At 33.5% G+C, this 12,538-nt stretch overlaps 1 non-coding gene and 1 pseudogene across 1 annotated transcript; one reads left to right on the top strand and one right to left on the bottom strand.

Annotated features, from left to right (window-relative positions):
* Positions 1-1,516: 1,516 nt before the first annotated feature.
* LOC145571078 (protein FAR1-RELATED SEQUENCE 5-like) lies at positions 1,517-4,162 on the top strand (annotated as a pseudogene).
* A 6,365-nt stretch (positions 4,163-10,527) lies between these two features.
* LOC145607798 (small nucleolar RNA R71) lies at positions 10,528-10,634 on the bottom strand. Its single transcript, XR_014105631.1, has one exon. It is a non-coding gene; the product is annotated as a small nucleolar RNA R71 (small nucleolar RNA).
* Positions 10,635-12,538: the final 1,904 nt, after the last annotated feature.

Genomic DNA, 12,538 nt, shown 5'->3' with positions numbered 1-12,538 from the left:
CAATTCCGTTCGAATTTTGTCAGATTTCAGCAATAGCAAGAATCAACAAGTTTCATAGATTATTCGGGTAAATAATCAACAAAAGTTCTGTTAGTTTTTTCCTTAATTTTTGTCAGTAATTTTCGAATTTCATGGTTTGAATGTTGGATTTTTGTTATAATTTTAGTAATGAGTGATCTTAATTTAGTATTTTCGTTAAAATTTACAAATTTGATGTTCTAATTTTCGATTTTAGTGTTCTGGAAAATTTTAGTGTTCTTATGCGATTTTTCGATTTTTTGCTGCGATTTTGTTTGATTATGTTTGTTGCGATTTTGTTCGATTTACTATATGATTTTGTTTGATTATGTTTGCTGCAATTTTAATTCTTATGATTTTGTTTGCTGCGATTTTGTTCGATTTTCGATTATGTTTGCTTTATGTTTGATTATGTTCCATTTTCAACAAGCATTTGTTTGCTTTATGTTTGATTATGTGGAGTGCTTTTTTCTTTGATGTGGAATTTATTAAACTTAATTGCTTGGATTGAATTTATTTTTGCAGGTTCATTATATTAGGTTGACAATTATGGATGAACAAGCAAATAATGAAGCAGGTTTTTTTTTTTTTATTAACTTGGATGTTTTTATGTACAACATGTTCCAAAATCGTAGAACATGGTTGAAAATTTTAGAACATGTGTGTATAAAATTAGAACATGTGTGTATAAAATTAGAACATGTTGGTAGGAAAGCAACGGAAAGTAATAAATGAGAATGTTGATGAGTGAAATTTGATAAATAATTTGGATCATTTGATAAATAATTTAGAACAAATGGGTAAAATTTTGGAACATGTTTTGATTTTTCTAATGGGATGTCTAAAATCATGTGTTCTAAATATTTGATCATGTGTTCTAAAGTTTTAGTCTAATGTTCCAAATTATGTTGTAAATAATTAATTAAACTTTAGTCTTAAATCTATGCTCTAAATAATGTCTTCTGTTCTGATTTAATCATGTGTTCTAAATATTAAATCATATGTTCTAAAATTTTATTCATTTGTTCTAAAATTTTTTTAACTTGTTAAAATTACTTTTGTGCAGAAATAATTAACAACAACGAACAACTTGATAATGTTTCTAATGCCAATGCAAGTGTGCCAACTACTCCTACAGTAGTACCTATATTAACTCCCGGAGGAACAAAAGAATGGTTTCCTATGTGCCGCAATGAGTTAAAACCTGCAATAGGAATGAAATTTAATAGTGTTGATGAGGGTGTTGAATTTTATAAATCATATGCACTTGCTGCTGGTTTTAACACTAGGAAGTCTACCAGTAAAAGGCATACAGAGAAAAAATTGGCATTCCAATATGTCTTATGCAACAAACAGGGTTTCAAGGAGAAGAAAAAGCCTATTGTTGAGAGTATTCTAAATGATAAAGAAGGACAAAGCAAGGAAGGCAATATTTCAATAACAAGAAAAAGATTAGTCACTCGTGTTGGGTGCAAAGCTTTTATGGTTCTAAAACATTGTGAAGATGAAAAGTATATAGTGACACAGTTCCACGAAGGACATACTCATCCCCTCTACACACCAAGTTGTAATCTATTTCAAAAAGAAGGAAGAAAGATGAACATTTTGCACAAAAAAATGATTGTTGATAACTCTAAGGTAACTCTTTCATAAATTTTTACAGTGCGTTCTAAAATTTTACTCATATGTTCTAAAATATTATTCACATGTTCTAAAAGTTTCTTAATATGTTCTAAAACTTTTTTGTGCCTATAATAGGTGAATATTGGCCCTGTAAAAACTTTTCGAATGATGAAGGAAATACTTGGAGGTTATGATAATGTTGGAGCTTCCAAGCAAGATTTTAAAAATTTTCATAGAGATTTAAAAACATTCATTCAAGGTTCCGATGCTCAAATGTTTGTAGACAATTTCACAAAGAAAAAGTTGATGTGAAGTGCTTTTTTTTTTTTTTTTTTTTATTTTGAAGTTGATGATGATTCTTGTCTTTCTAGAGCTCTTTGGGCGGACCCTATTTGTAAAAAAAATTATGCTCTCTTCGGCGATATGATATCTTTTGACACCACTTACCAAACTAACAGGTGATTCATATAATTCATGTGTCTTATTTTCTGAATTATGTTTTGAATGTTCTAAAAATTGCTTCTACTGTTCTAAATTTTAAGTCTAATGTTCTTAATTATGTTTTATATGCTCATAAGATTTAGTAACTAACTTTTCATTCAAATGTTTTAATAGTAATTCTTATGTTCCAATTACAATTAAGTAAAATATTAATATTGTGTTCTAAAATTTTAATCATACGTTCTAAATTTTTATTCACATGTTCTAAAATTTGCTTTTTATGTCATAAAGTTTAAGTCTGATGCTCCAACTTATGTGTTATAAACTCATAACCTTTATGCTCTAAATTATAACCTTTATGTGTTATAAACTTTAGTCTTAAATCTATGCTCTAAATAATTTCTTCTGTTCTGATTTAATCATGTGTTCTAAATATTTAATCACGGGTTCTAAATTTTTATTCATATGTTCTAAATTTTTATTCACATGTTCTAAAACGGTAGTGCTATATTTTGTATGTAATGAAATTTGATCTTCATGTTATAAACAGGTACAACATGGTATTTACTCCATTTACAGGGGTTGATCATCACAAGAGTTGTATCACTTTTGCGGCTGGTTTCATAGCAAAGGAAGATATTGAATCATTTGAGTGGCTTTTCAAAACATTTCTTAAGGCAATGGGCAATAATGAACCTAATTGTCTGATCACAGATCAAGATCCAGCTATGAAAATTGTTGTTAGTAGAGTGTTTCAAAAATCTGAACATCGGTTCTGTATGTGGCATATAATGAAAAAGTTGCCAGATAAAGTAGGGCGAGCGATCACAAAGGAGGAAACAGGATTCCTGAAAAAAAATATGTGCCTGTGTTTGGCATCTTGAAATTGAGCCAGCTGAGTTTGAAGAAAGGTGGAATAAGGTGATGGTTGAGTTTGAATTGGAAGGTAATGAGTGGTTGTGTTATATGTACGAGATAAGGGATAAGTGGATTCCGGCATATTTCAGAGATGTGTTCCTGGGAGGAATAATGCGTACCACGTCAAGATCAGAAAGTGAAAATAACTTTTTTTGCTCCTTTATCAATCCTCACGTTTCACTTGTTGAGTTTTACATGAGATATGAAGCTGCAATTGATGCCCAGAGACACGCTCAAGGTCAAAACGACAATGATTCAAAGCACAAATACCCAGAGTGCAAGACACCACTAGGGATAGAAAAGTATGCCTCAACCATATACACTATTTCTGTTTTTTATGATTTCCAATATGAGGTAGAAATGGCTTGTTTTGCTTGTGGGTGTGAAGAGTTTAAGAGAGAAAATGGATTAGAAATTGCAAAAGTAAGTGAAGGGGGTCGGAGTAGAACATTTGATGTTGTGTTTAATCCGACTAACCAAGAGACAACATGTTCTTGCAAGTTGTTTTATAGGCAAGGCATTCCATGCAGGCACATGGTTTGGGTTTGGAAAGCAAAACAATTTGAAATTATTCCTAAGCAATATATTCTAAACAGATGGACTACTATGGCAACGAAAAGACCAATATTTGACCTGGGAGGAAATCTGTTGGAACAATGTGCCAATATAATCGACAAGAAAAAGTTGTTGAATGAGTTGTGGTCAGAGATACATAATTGTGTTAGTTTGGCAGAGGGTGACGATGAAGATATTAAAGACCTTGTGATTAATCTTCGAGGATTGAGGTTGGATTTGGAAGCTAAAAGAAATGCAAGAAGTAATGGTGAAAGGAATGCTACTAACAAAGAAAAAGACATAGAACTATTAATTGGAGCTAGTGTTCCAAGTGAAATATCTATCAAACCTCCAAAAATTTCTAAGAACAAAGGTACAGGAGTTCATTTGTCAAATGTTGAAACGAGATCTGTAGAGACTTCAAATGTTGAAACAAGATCTGTAGAGACTTCAAATGTTGAAACAAGATCTGGAAGTGGGAAAAGACTAAAGGGGGACAAAGAAAAGGCGGTAGAACAAAATCAGAAAAAAAAAAAAGAGGTTATGCAAAGGTTGTGGGGAATTGAGTCACCACGATATTCGAAATTGTCCAAAAAAAGTTAGATGATACTTAATAATTTTGGAACATTTTTTTGAATTTGTGTATTGAATAACACTTTTTTCTATTATAGAAATGATTACAGTTTAGAACTTATGAGTTTAATTTAGAACATATGTATTAAAATTTAGAACATATGTATTAAAATTTAGAACATATGACTAAAATTTTAGAATATATGAGTTATAATTAGTAATCATGTGTGGTGTATGGTTCCAATGCGATTTCAAAATTTTGATTTAGACCATATGATTAAAATTAATCACTTAAATTCTTAGTTCTTAAATACTTGAGTAATATTTTGACAATAGTATTTAGAGCATATGATTAAAACTTTAGAACATATGACTAAAAATTTAGAACATATGAATTATAATTAGTATTTAGAGCATATGACTAAATGTTTAGAACATATCATTAAAAATTTAGAACATATGAGTTATAATTAGTATTTTGATCACAAGAAAGACAAGTCAAGCTTATATATTCGAATACAACCTTTTAATTAGAAAAATAGTTTGCGAGTGAAGGCTTACAATTTAAAGTACTATACAAAATTCTACATGCTATTTCTAAAATTATATTACAAACTATTTTCTTTAGCCCATTTCCGTGATCTTGAAGTTATCTCATGATGTAGCTCATTTTCCTTGTGTGATAATATCTTAGCACAAAAATCCACCCTCAATTTCTTCATTTGATTGATCTGCAATATAATAAGATAAAATCATTAGACTTTGGTATCCGCTATCTCACTTTTTACATCATTATAAAAAAAAAAAAAATAAGATTTACACAATTTGGAACATATGTATGAAATTTTAGAACATATGTATAAAAATTTAGAACATATGTATAAATATTTAGAACATATGAACATGAGTAATACTATAAAACAAACTAACATCATTCAATTTTATTCCGCTTTCCTAATTGGTATCTTTCTCACCATGATAGGTTTCCATGTGTTTAAGCAAAAACACGCCGCAATCATCATTGTTATCATTTGTCCTCCAACTCATTTTTAACGTCCTAGTTTTGAAACTAGAAACCTCTTGATCACATTTTGATCTCTTGGTTGACAAGAACATGGCAAAAGCCCTCAACTAAAATTAAACATTAAAAATAAGTATTAGAAAATATTAAGAATGTATAAGTACTATTTGGAACATGAAATTTTTTAAAAACATGATTTAGAACATATGAGTATAATTTTAGTACATCTAAGGTAAACTTTAGAACATTGAAATAAATTAGCAATGAGACAATAATTAACAGAAACTAAGAGTTGTGTTCTAGATATAGACTAAGTAGCTGCATGTCACAGTGTCACCAAGATTCAAATTTTACCTCTCTGATCAAATTTAATCAATCGTGTCAATATATAAAGAACCAATCCCCTACCTCTCTCAATTTACAGCGAGAAATCATAAGTTAGAAGTAACCATGAAAGTGGAGTGGGCCGAATGATGCTAACCTTCTTAGTTTTCCTGTTTCATATGGTACGGTGTTCGTCACCATGTTTGAGACTTGTATAGTCTTATCTCTGATAATATGATCAGATTTTCTTAGCTTGGTGCCTTTGCTTTCCTAAATGCTTAATTATGATCTTAGGAAGCAAGTTGTCAGTTCATTCTTTTCCTATCACCAGTAATTGCTCAGTTTTGCATATGTGGTTAAATATACGTTTGTATGCCTAGCAAGTGATTACTTTGACTCTATTGTGCTAGCCATTTTCAGTAAATTGCTAAAATGTCAGTATTTTTAGCAAGTTTAATTTGTCTCCGTAAATACGAATAAAAGATACAAGTATGTGTACTATACGTTATGCAATACGGAGTATTATTTGGTTTTATTAAAAAAAATTACATTGTCACCAAGTGGTTTTTGCTGCCAGCCGAGACTGCTCCTGGCAAGGATGCAGCTGCTGCTGCCTGCCGAGGCTGCTCCAGGCAAGGCTGCTGCTGGCAAGGCTGCAGCTGCTGCTGCCCTGCCAAACTGCTGCAAGCTAGGCAGTAGCTGCTGCTGCCCTGCCGAGTTTCGAGTTTTTCTAGTTGCTATGTTTCTTTTCCAAGTTATGCGTGTCTAAAGCTAGTCCCTAAATCTTTAATCATAATAGCCTATATACAAATCACTGCCTCAAGTTAAATTTCAGGTTAGCATTTTATCGAACAGGTTATAAGCATCCAAAAATGATTTGTAAAAACCTAACAAATTTGACACCAAAACCAATGGAAGTTAACTAATACTGTATATGCTTAAGAAATTCGAGCCAAACCCTCCCAAATCGAGCAAAACTGAGCCCTAATTTTTGTGTTCAAACATGATAATTTAAAAATTAAACCAAAATCAAATAATTAAACCCTAATAAAATCGCTACTTACTGATTTGATGGACAAATGGCTTGTATTGGAGATTTATCCATACATTGTGAATCGATTGATCTACAAAAAAATTAACGAAAATTAACAAAAAAAAAGTGGAGAAAAATGTGAAAAAATATAATCAAAATTCATAAACATAAACTTATTACCTTCTTTCATAAGTAACAATTGGAGATGTTGGTAGAATTTGATTCGAATCCATATTCTGATTCACGAAGTAGCATGCATGAACTAGGGTTTAGAGAGTGGATGGAATTTAGAGAGAGAAAAACCTAATTTTAGAGAGAGAAAAAAATCAGTGAAAGTGAAAAAAGAGAAGGGGTTATATCAGCAAACAAAATTACAATTTTGCCATTACTGTAGAATGTTTTGGGCGGTTAGATTGAATCTAATCTACGGCTAAGATGTATTCTCATATAAGGCCTAAATTCTCATAAGAGCCTTCCCCTATATATATATATATATATATATATATAACGACGTCATAGTGATGGAAAGGGGTGTAGGTAAAAATTTTTATAGAGTTGTAGGGTAAGTAGGAAGATTGGACCTCATGAAAATAATAAGAAAATTAAGTAAGAAAAATGGATTAGACTTTGTTTTTATGATTATGAATTGTACGTAATAGGTACATAAATCTTATTGTAATAAAAATGAATTTCCACTAAAAAATAATTTGAAACTTTTATAAATATTAAATTCCAGAAAAATACAAAAAAATAATTATAAATAAAATAAAATTCCATTTATAAAATATTTTAAAATACGGGGGTTTACAAGGGGGTTGACCCGGGAACAAGTTATCATCAAAATACTACACCGGGCCCTAAAACCGATACCCTTGCACTCAAACCATCATATCTTTTGATCCATAACATATTTTTAACCTAGTTCTAACAAAATTTGAAAGTAGACATTCCAAGTTTTCCAATGATATCTTATATTCTTTAATCTGACTTGGCAATCAAAAGTTATAGAAGTTTGAAAAACGCGTTTTTGCATAAGGCAAACTGCACCGCGCGAAAGTCCTAGAGCTACGCGCGGCACTCAGCGCGACTCCGAGAGTTGCACGTGCTATCTAACGCCGCAACTCTAAAATCCTAAACCTAGTTTCCTACGCCTATGAATATGGTTATTCGTTTTGACCTAAACACAACTGAAAAATGAAAAATAAAAACCCTAAACTCTGAAATCCTTAATCTCTAAAACCCTCTTACTCATACTACTTTTCCCCTCTCTTCCCAAATACTCTTCAACCCTAGTCCATCGATTTGAAGTCCTTGAAGGTATGAAGAAGAAGAAGGTCCATAGACATATAATACAGAGATTTAATCATACAAAAAAAAGCTGTTAGTTTCCTGAGCACTTCGATAAATCACTCTTCTTTTCTTGTTTTAATAACTTTAAATTGATTAATTACTATTTTTTGATCACTTTAAATATACTTTAATTAATATATTTCGCAAAGTATTCTTACATTAATTAAGGACTAGATAGAATTGGATTAATTAATTGTTTTTTTTATCACTTAAGTCGAGGCGAATATTTTTTTTGTTCTTTTCACGAATTTGAATAACAAAGAATAATGACATTCGTTACAATGTAATCCTTTAGTGATTAATGCTTGTAAATAAAATCAACTAACTTAGTTTTAGGTTTCACATTGCATATATTGTTTGGTGATGAAATTGTGAAAAAAGAAGAGCTAGTAGAGGCCGCACTAGGGCTAAGATAACGATTTCCCCCTAAAGGGAACGTTATTTTAGTACCCTTGCTCCCGAACTTATTTGTGGTACACGTAGACCAATTTTGGCGTGGGTATGATTCATGATAAATTTCCCTTGAACCCTACTTGGGACAAAGGCATGAACGAGTTTTATGAGTTTTGATATGTCCAATTTATATAGCGTTTTACCCCCGTCCCGCGGTCCTAATTAGTAGTGTTTTTGGCTCCTTAGAGCCACTTTTATTACTAATTTATGTTTTCCAGTGTTTTCGTAGTTTTAGTTGTATTTTACAGGAAATTGCACTTTTGGAGCATTTTTCCGGGTTTTCATGGATCAACTACAGAAGCTAGAAGGACACGACCACTTTTGAAGCCCAGGATCGGTGAGAGCCGATGATTAAGGGCTCGGTATGAGATACCGGGGCTATTGGATCGATTAATCAAGACCCGATGAGGAAACTTAAATTGGGCCGAGGAATTGAGCTCAATCGAAATCCAAGCCTCAAAGAAGAAGACCGGGCCCGATCGGGCAAGCATACGCCCGATCGGGCGGCTACGCACATAAGAACTCTCAAGGAAGAGGCGCGCCCGATCGGGTGAGCGTGAGCTCGATCGGGCGCGACACACCAGCAGCGGGCAAGGCAAAAAAGGCGGGCCCGATCGGGCGGCCCCTCGCCCGATCGGACGCGTGTTTTTCTCAGAGCTGATTAGATTAGTTTTAATTTTTGTTTTGAGGAATGTTTAAGTACGCGTTATGTACGTAATTTTGAATTACCTTCTTTTTTAGATTTTCTCTCTCTACTTAGGATATTTCTCTCTCTTAAATTCTCTCTCAACTTTTGTTCTTAATTACTTTCATTAATCCAGATTTCTTTTGGTAACAATTTCTTCTCTTTTAATTTCAGCTATTTCATTTACTTCTTTGATTATGTTTTGTTTTATTTATTTGATTAGTTAGTTATGATTATGTCTGAGTAGTTTAATTCTAGGGTTTATGGGGATCCATAATTAATATGAAGGGATAATTTGTTATTATTGATTATTGGTATTTCATGATAATTTCTTATTGAATTGTTTTAATTCTTTGCAATTAGATTATGAATCGAGCAGATGTAATTTGATTGTGAATGTTTAGCAATATTGAATTGATGAATCGAGCAGATGTTAATTTAATATTAAAGGCTATTTTTAATAGGAACTTAGATCTAGTAAATTGCGAGAGCCTGTTAGATCCATGTTGATTAATAAATTGCGAGAGCCTGTTAATCATGTTATTTGTGCAATGTTAATTATTAATTATTATGTTTTATCCCGGAATATTAATTATTGGTGAACCTGTGACCCTAGGCCTTCTTATTATTGTTTTTCTCCCTAAACTTATTCTTTGTAGTATAGAATTTATTCCCAAAAATATTGGTTACTTAGATAATTTAGATTATAATAATTAATTAGGAGTAAAAAGACTTGTTTCCCTGTGGAGTTCGACCCTACTTCCCTATCTACTTTAGTTAGAGGACTAAGGTATTTACTTTTGATTAGGGGATACGACTTTACCCTGTCAAAATTTGGCGCCGTTGCCAGGGAAACGGTTTTATTTTTACTTCTGATTATTTGTGTAGTCTAGGTTGTTTTCTTTTTGTCTTAGAGAACGTTAATTCTCTGAGGCAAATCTCACATTTGCTTCTAGTTTTTTTTGTTTATGCCCAGGTGTTCCAGATCAGGGTACATCCCATTCGATCCTGAGATCGAACGTTCCTTCCATAGACAGAAAAATCTCTACAAGCAAATCCTTGCGGATTCTGGTGATAATAATAATAATAATCACCGCGATCCTCCAACTGGTTCTAGCGATTCAGAGGTATCATCAGACGCAGAATCAGAGATGGCGGTTCCAAAGAAGCTTAGTGATTACTCACAACCAAAGCTTTTAGATTTTCCACATCTCACTCCTCACTCCGGCTCTTGATGGGGTTCAATTCGAAATTAAACCTCAATTTATAACGATGATAGAGAGGAAGCAATTCAGTGGAGCTAAGGGTGAAGACCCAAATCTTCACATTGCCGACTATTGTCAATATTGTAACACCATCAGGCAAGCCGGGGTCACTCAAGACCAAATCAGGGAGATTCTCTTTCCCTTCTCTTTAATTGGAAAAGCTAAATTGTGGTTTAATGGCTTAAATAGAACTGCACTTGGTATAACTGACTGGGAAACTCTTGTTTTGAACTTTTATAACAAGTATTATCCTGCAGAGAAAACAACTGTACTACGGAGTGCGATTCAGAACTTTGCCCAAGAAGCCGATGAATCTTTATATGAGGCTTGGGAGAGGTTCAAGGACCTACAAAGAGAATGCCCCCACCATAATTTAGCACAATGGCAGTTAATCCAAGCCTTTTATAATGGCATTGGAAATTCTTCTAGAATAATTTTAGATTCTGCAGCTAGTGGGAGATTTATGAATCTCAATGTTGATGATGCAGGTTAGGTTATTGAAGATATGGCAATACATAATTCCCAATATGGGAATCCTAGAGGATTTGCTAACAAGGGGAAGCATAGTGTTGACTCTGTATCCTTTTTGCAAGCTCAATTTACCTCTATATGCCAAAAATTAGATAATCTTAGCACTGCCAATGTAGCTAATGTTTCTACGATTAATAATAATTCTAATGAGGCTTTCTGTGAAAATTGTGGTATTTTAGGTAATTGGGAACAAGATTGCAGGAGTTCCGTGGAGCAAGTTAATGCCTTTTAAGCTTATAGGCAGAATAACCTATAATCCAACACCTATAATCCTAGGTATCGGAATAATCCGTACCTTTCCTACCGGAGCACTAATGTTCAAAATCCACCACCACAAGAACTACAGGCGCCACAACAACAGCAGTAGAAATATTACCATCCTAATGTTGGCCAGAAGAACCAACCACAACAACCCTCCTCATCTTCCAACCCTTCTCTGGTGGAAATTAGAGCGATGTTGGTTAATATGCAGAAGCACATGGAGAGTAGAGATGCGACAATTGATTCAATTCTAGCGCACAATAAAATTGTAGATAATCAAATTGCGCAACTTTCCGCTAATCTACAAGCCCGCCAACAGGGAGCTCTGCCGGCACAGCCGACCAGGCCTACGGATCAAGCCTATGCAATTACTCTAAGGAGTGGTTCAAACTATGAAGTGCCCTCTATGCCCAGAGTTGATGAACCTGATTTATTAAATAATGCTAATCTTGATTCCGTTAAACCAAACAATGTAGTTAATAGCCCTATAGGGCTAAAGGATAGTACTAACATATCTAATTCTACATTGCAGGGTACTACTCCAGAGAAAATGGCTACTCCAGACAAGAGCAACAATGCTCAAAAGCCAATTATCAAACTTCCATTCCCCAATCGTCACTTGAAGACAAATTTAGATAAGCAGTTTGGTAAGTTCCTGGAGATGGTAAAAGATTTGAAGGTAACAGTTCCATTTACTGAATTAATCACACAAATTCCTTTATATGAAAAATTTATGAAAGAAATATTGACAAGGAAAAGGTCTATTAGTGAGGTAGAGACGGTAGCTTTCACTGCAGAGTGTAGTGCCGTACTTCAAAATGAATCTCCACCTAAATTAAAAGATCCGGGTAGTTTTTCTATCCCTTGTCATATAGGAAATCTAATGATTGATAATTCATTGTGTAATTTGGGTGCTAGCGTTAGTGTCATGCCATTATCTGTGTGTTCCAAGTTGAATATGGGTAATTTAAATTAAAAGCTACCAATATAACTCTACAAATGACCGACCGTTCTTTCAAATACCCCTTAGGTGTTTTAGAGGATGTCCCCGTTAGAGTAGGTAAGTTTTATATACCTGTTGATTTTGTTGTTCTTGATATGGCTGAGGATATGCAAACCCCAATTATTTTGGGTAGAACATTCCTTAACACGGCAGGAGCAATCATAGATGTGAGAAGTGGTAAGTTAACACTGTCAGTAGGGGATGATAAAGTTATTTTCAATTTTAATAATACCCCTAAAAGCCCCATGACTTAGGAGAAGTGTTTCAGTGTTAATGTGGTTGAGAATTATTCTAACAAGCCCCAAGCTCTTGAAAAAGATCCCTTGGAGGCGGTATCTTGTGTTGCATCCTTTTCAGATGAGATAGACAAATGGCAGAAGGAAGTTGATGTAATACAAAGAGCCCTCTACACTGTTGGTCTTGGTTTTGAGGACGAAAAGGTGGAGTCAATCAAGCAAGTTGTGCGATCTGAGCCTACGGTAAG

Source organism: Chenopodium album, chromosome 2, assembly GCF_948465745.1.
Source record: "Chenopodium album chromosome 2, dcCheAlbu1.1, whole genome shotgun sequence".
Lineage (NCBI taxonomy): Eukaryota > Viridiplantae > Streptophyta > Magnoliopsida > Caryophyllales > Amaranthaceae > Chenopodium > Chenopodium album.
This window is presented reverse-complemented; position numbering and strand designations above follow the sequence as displayed.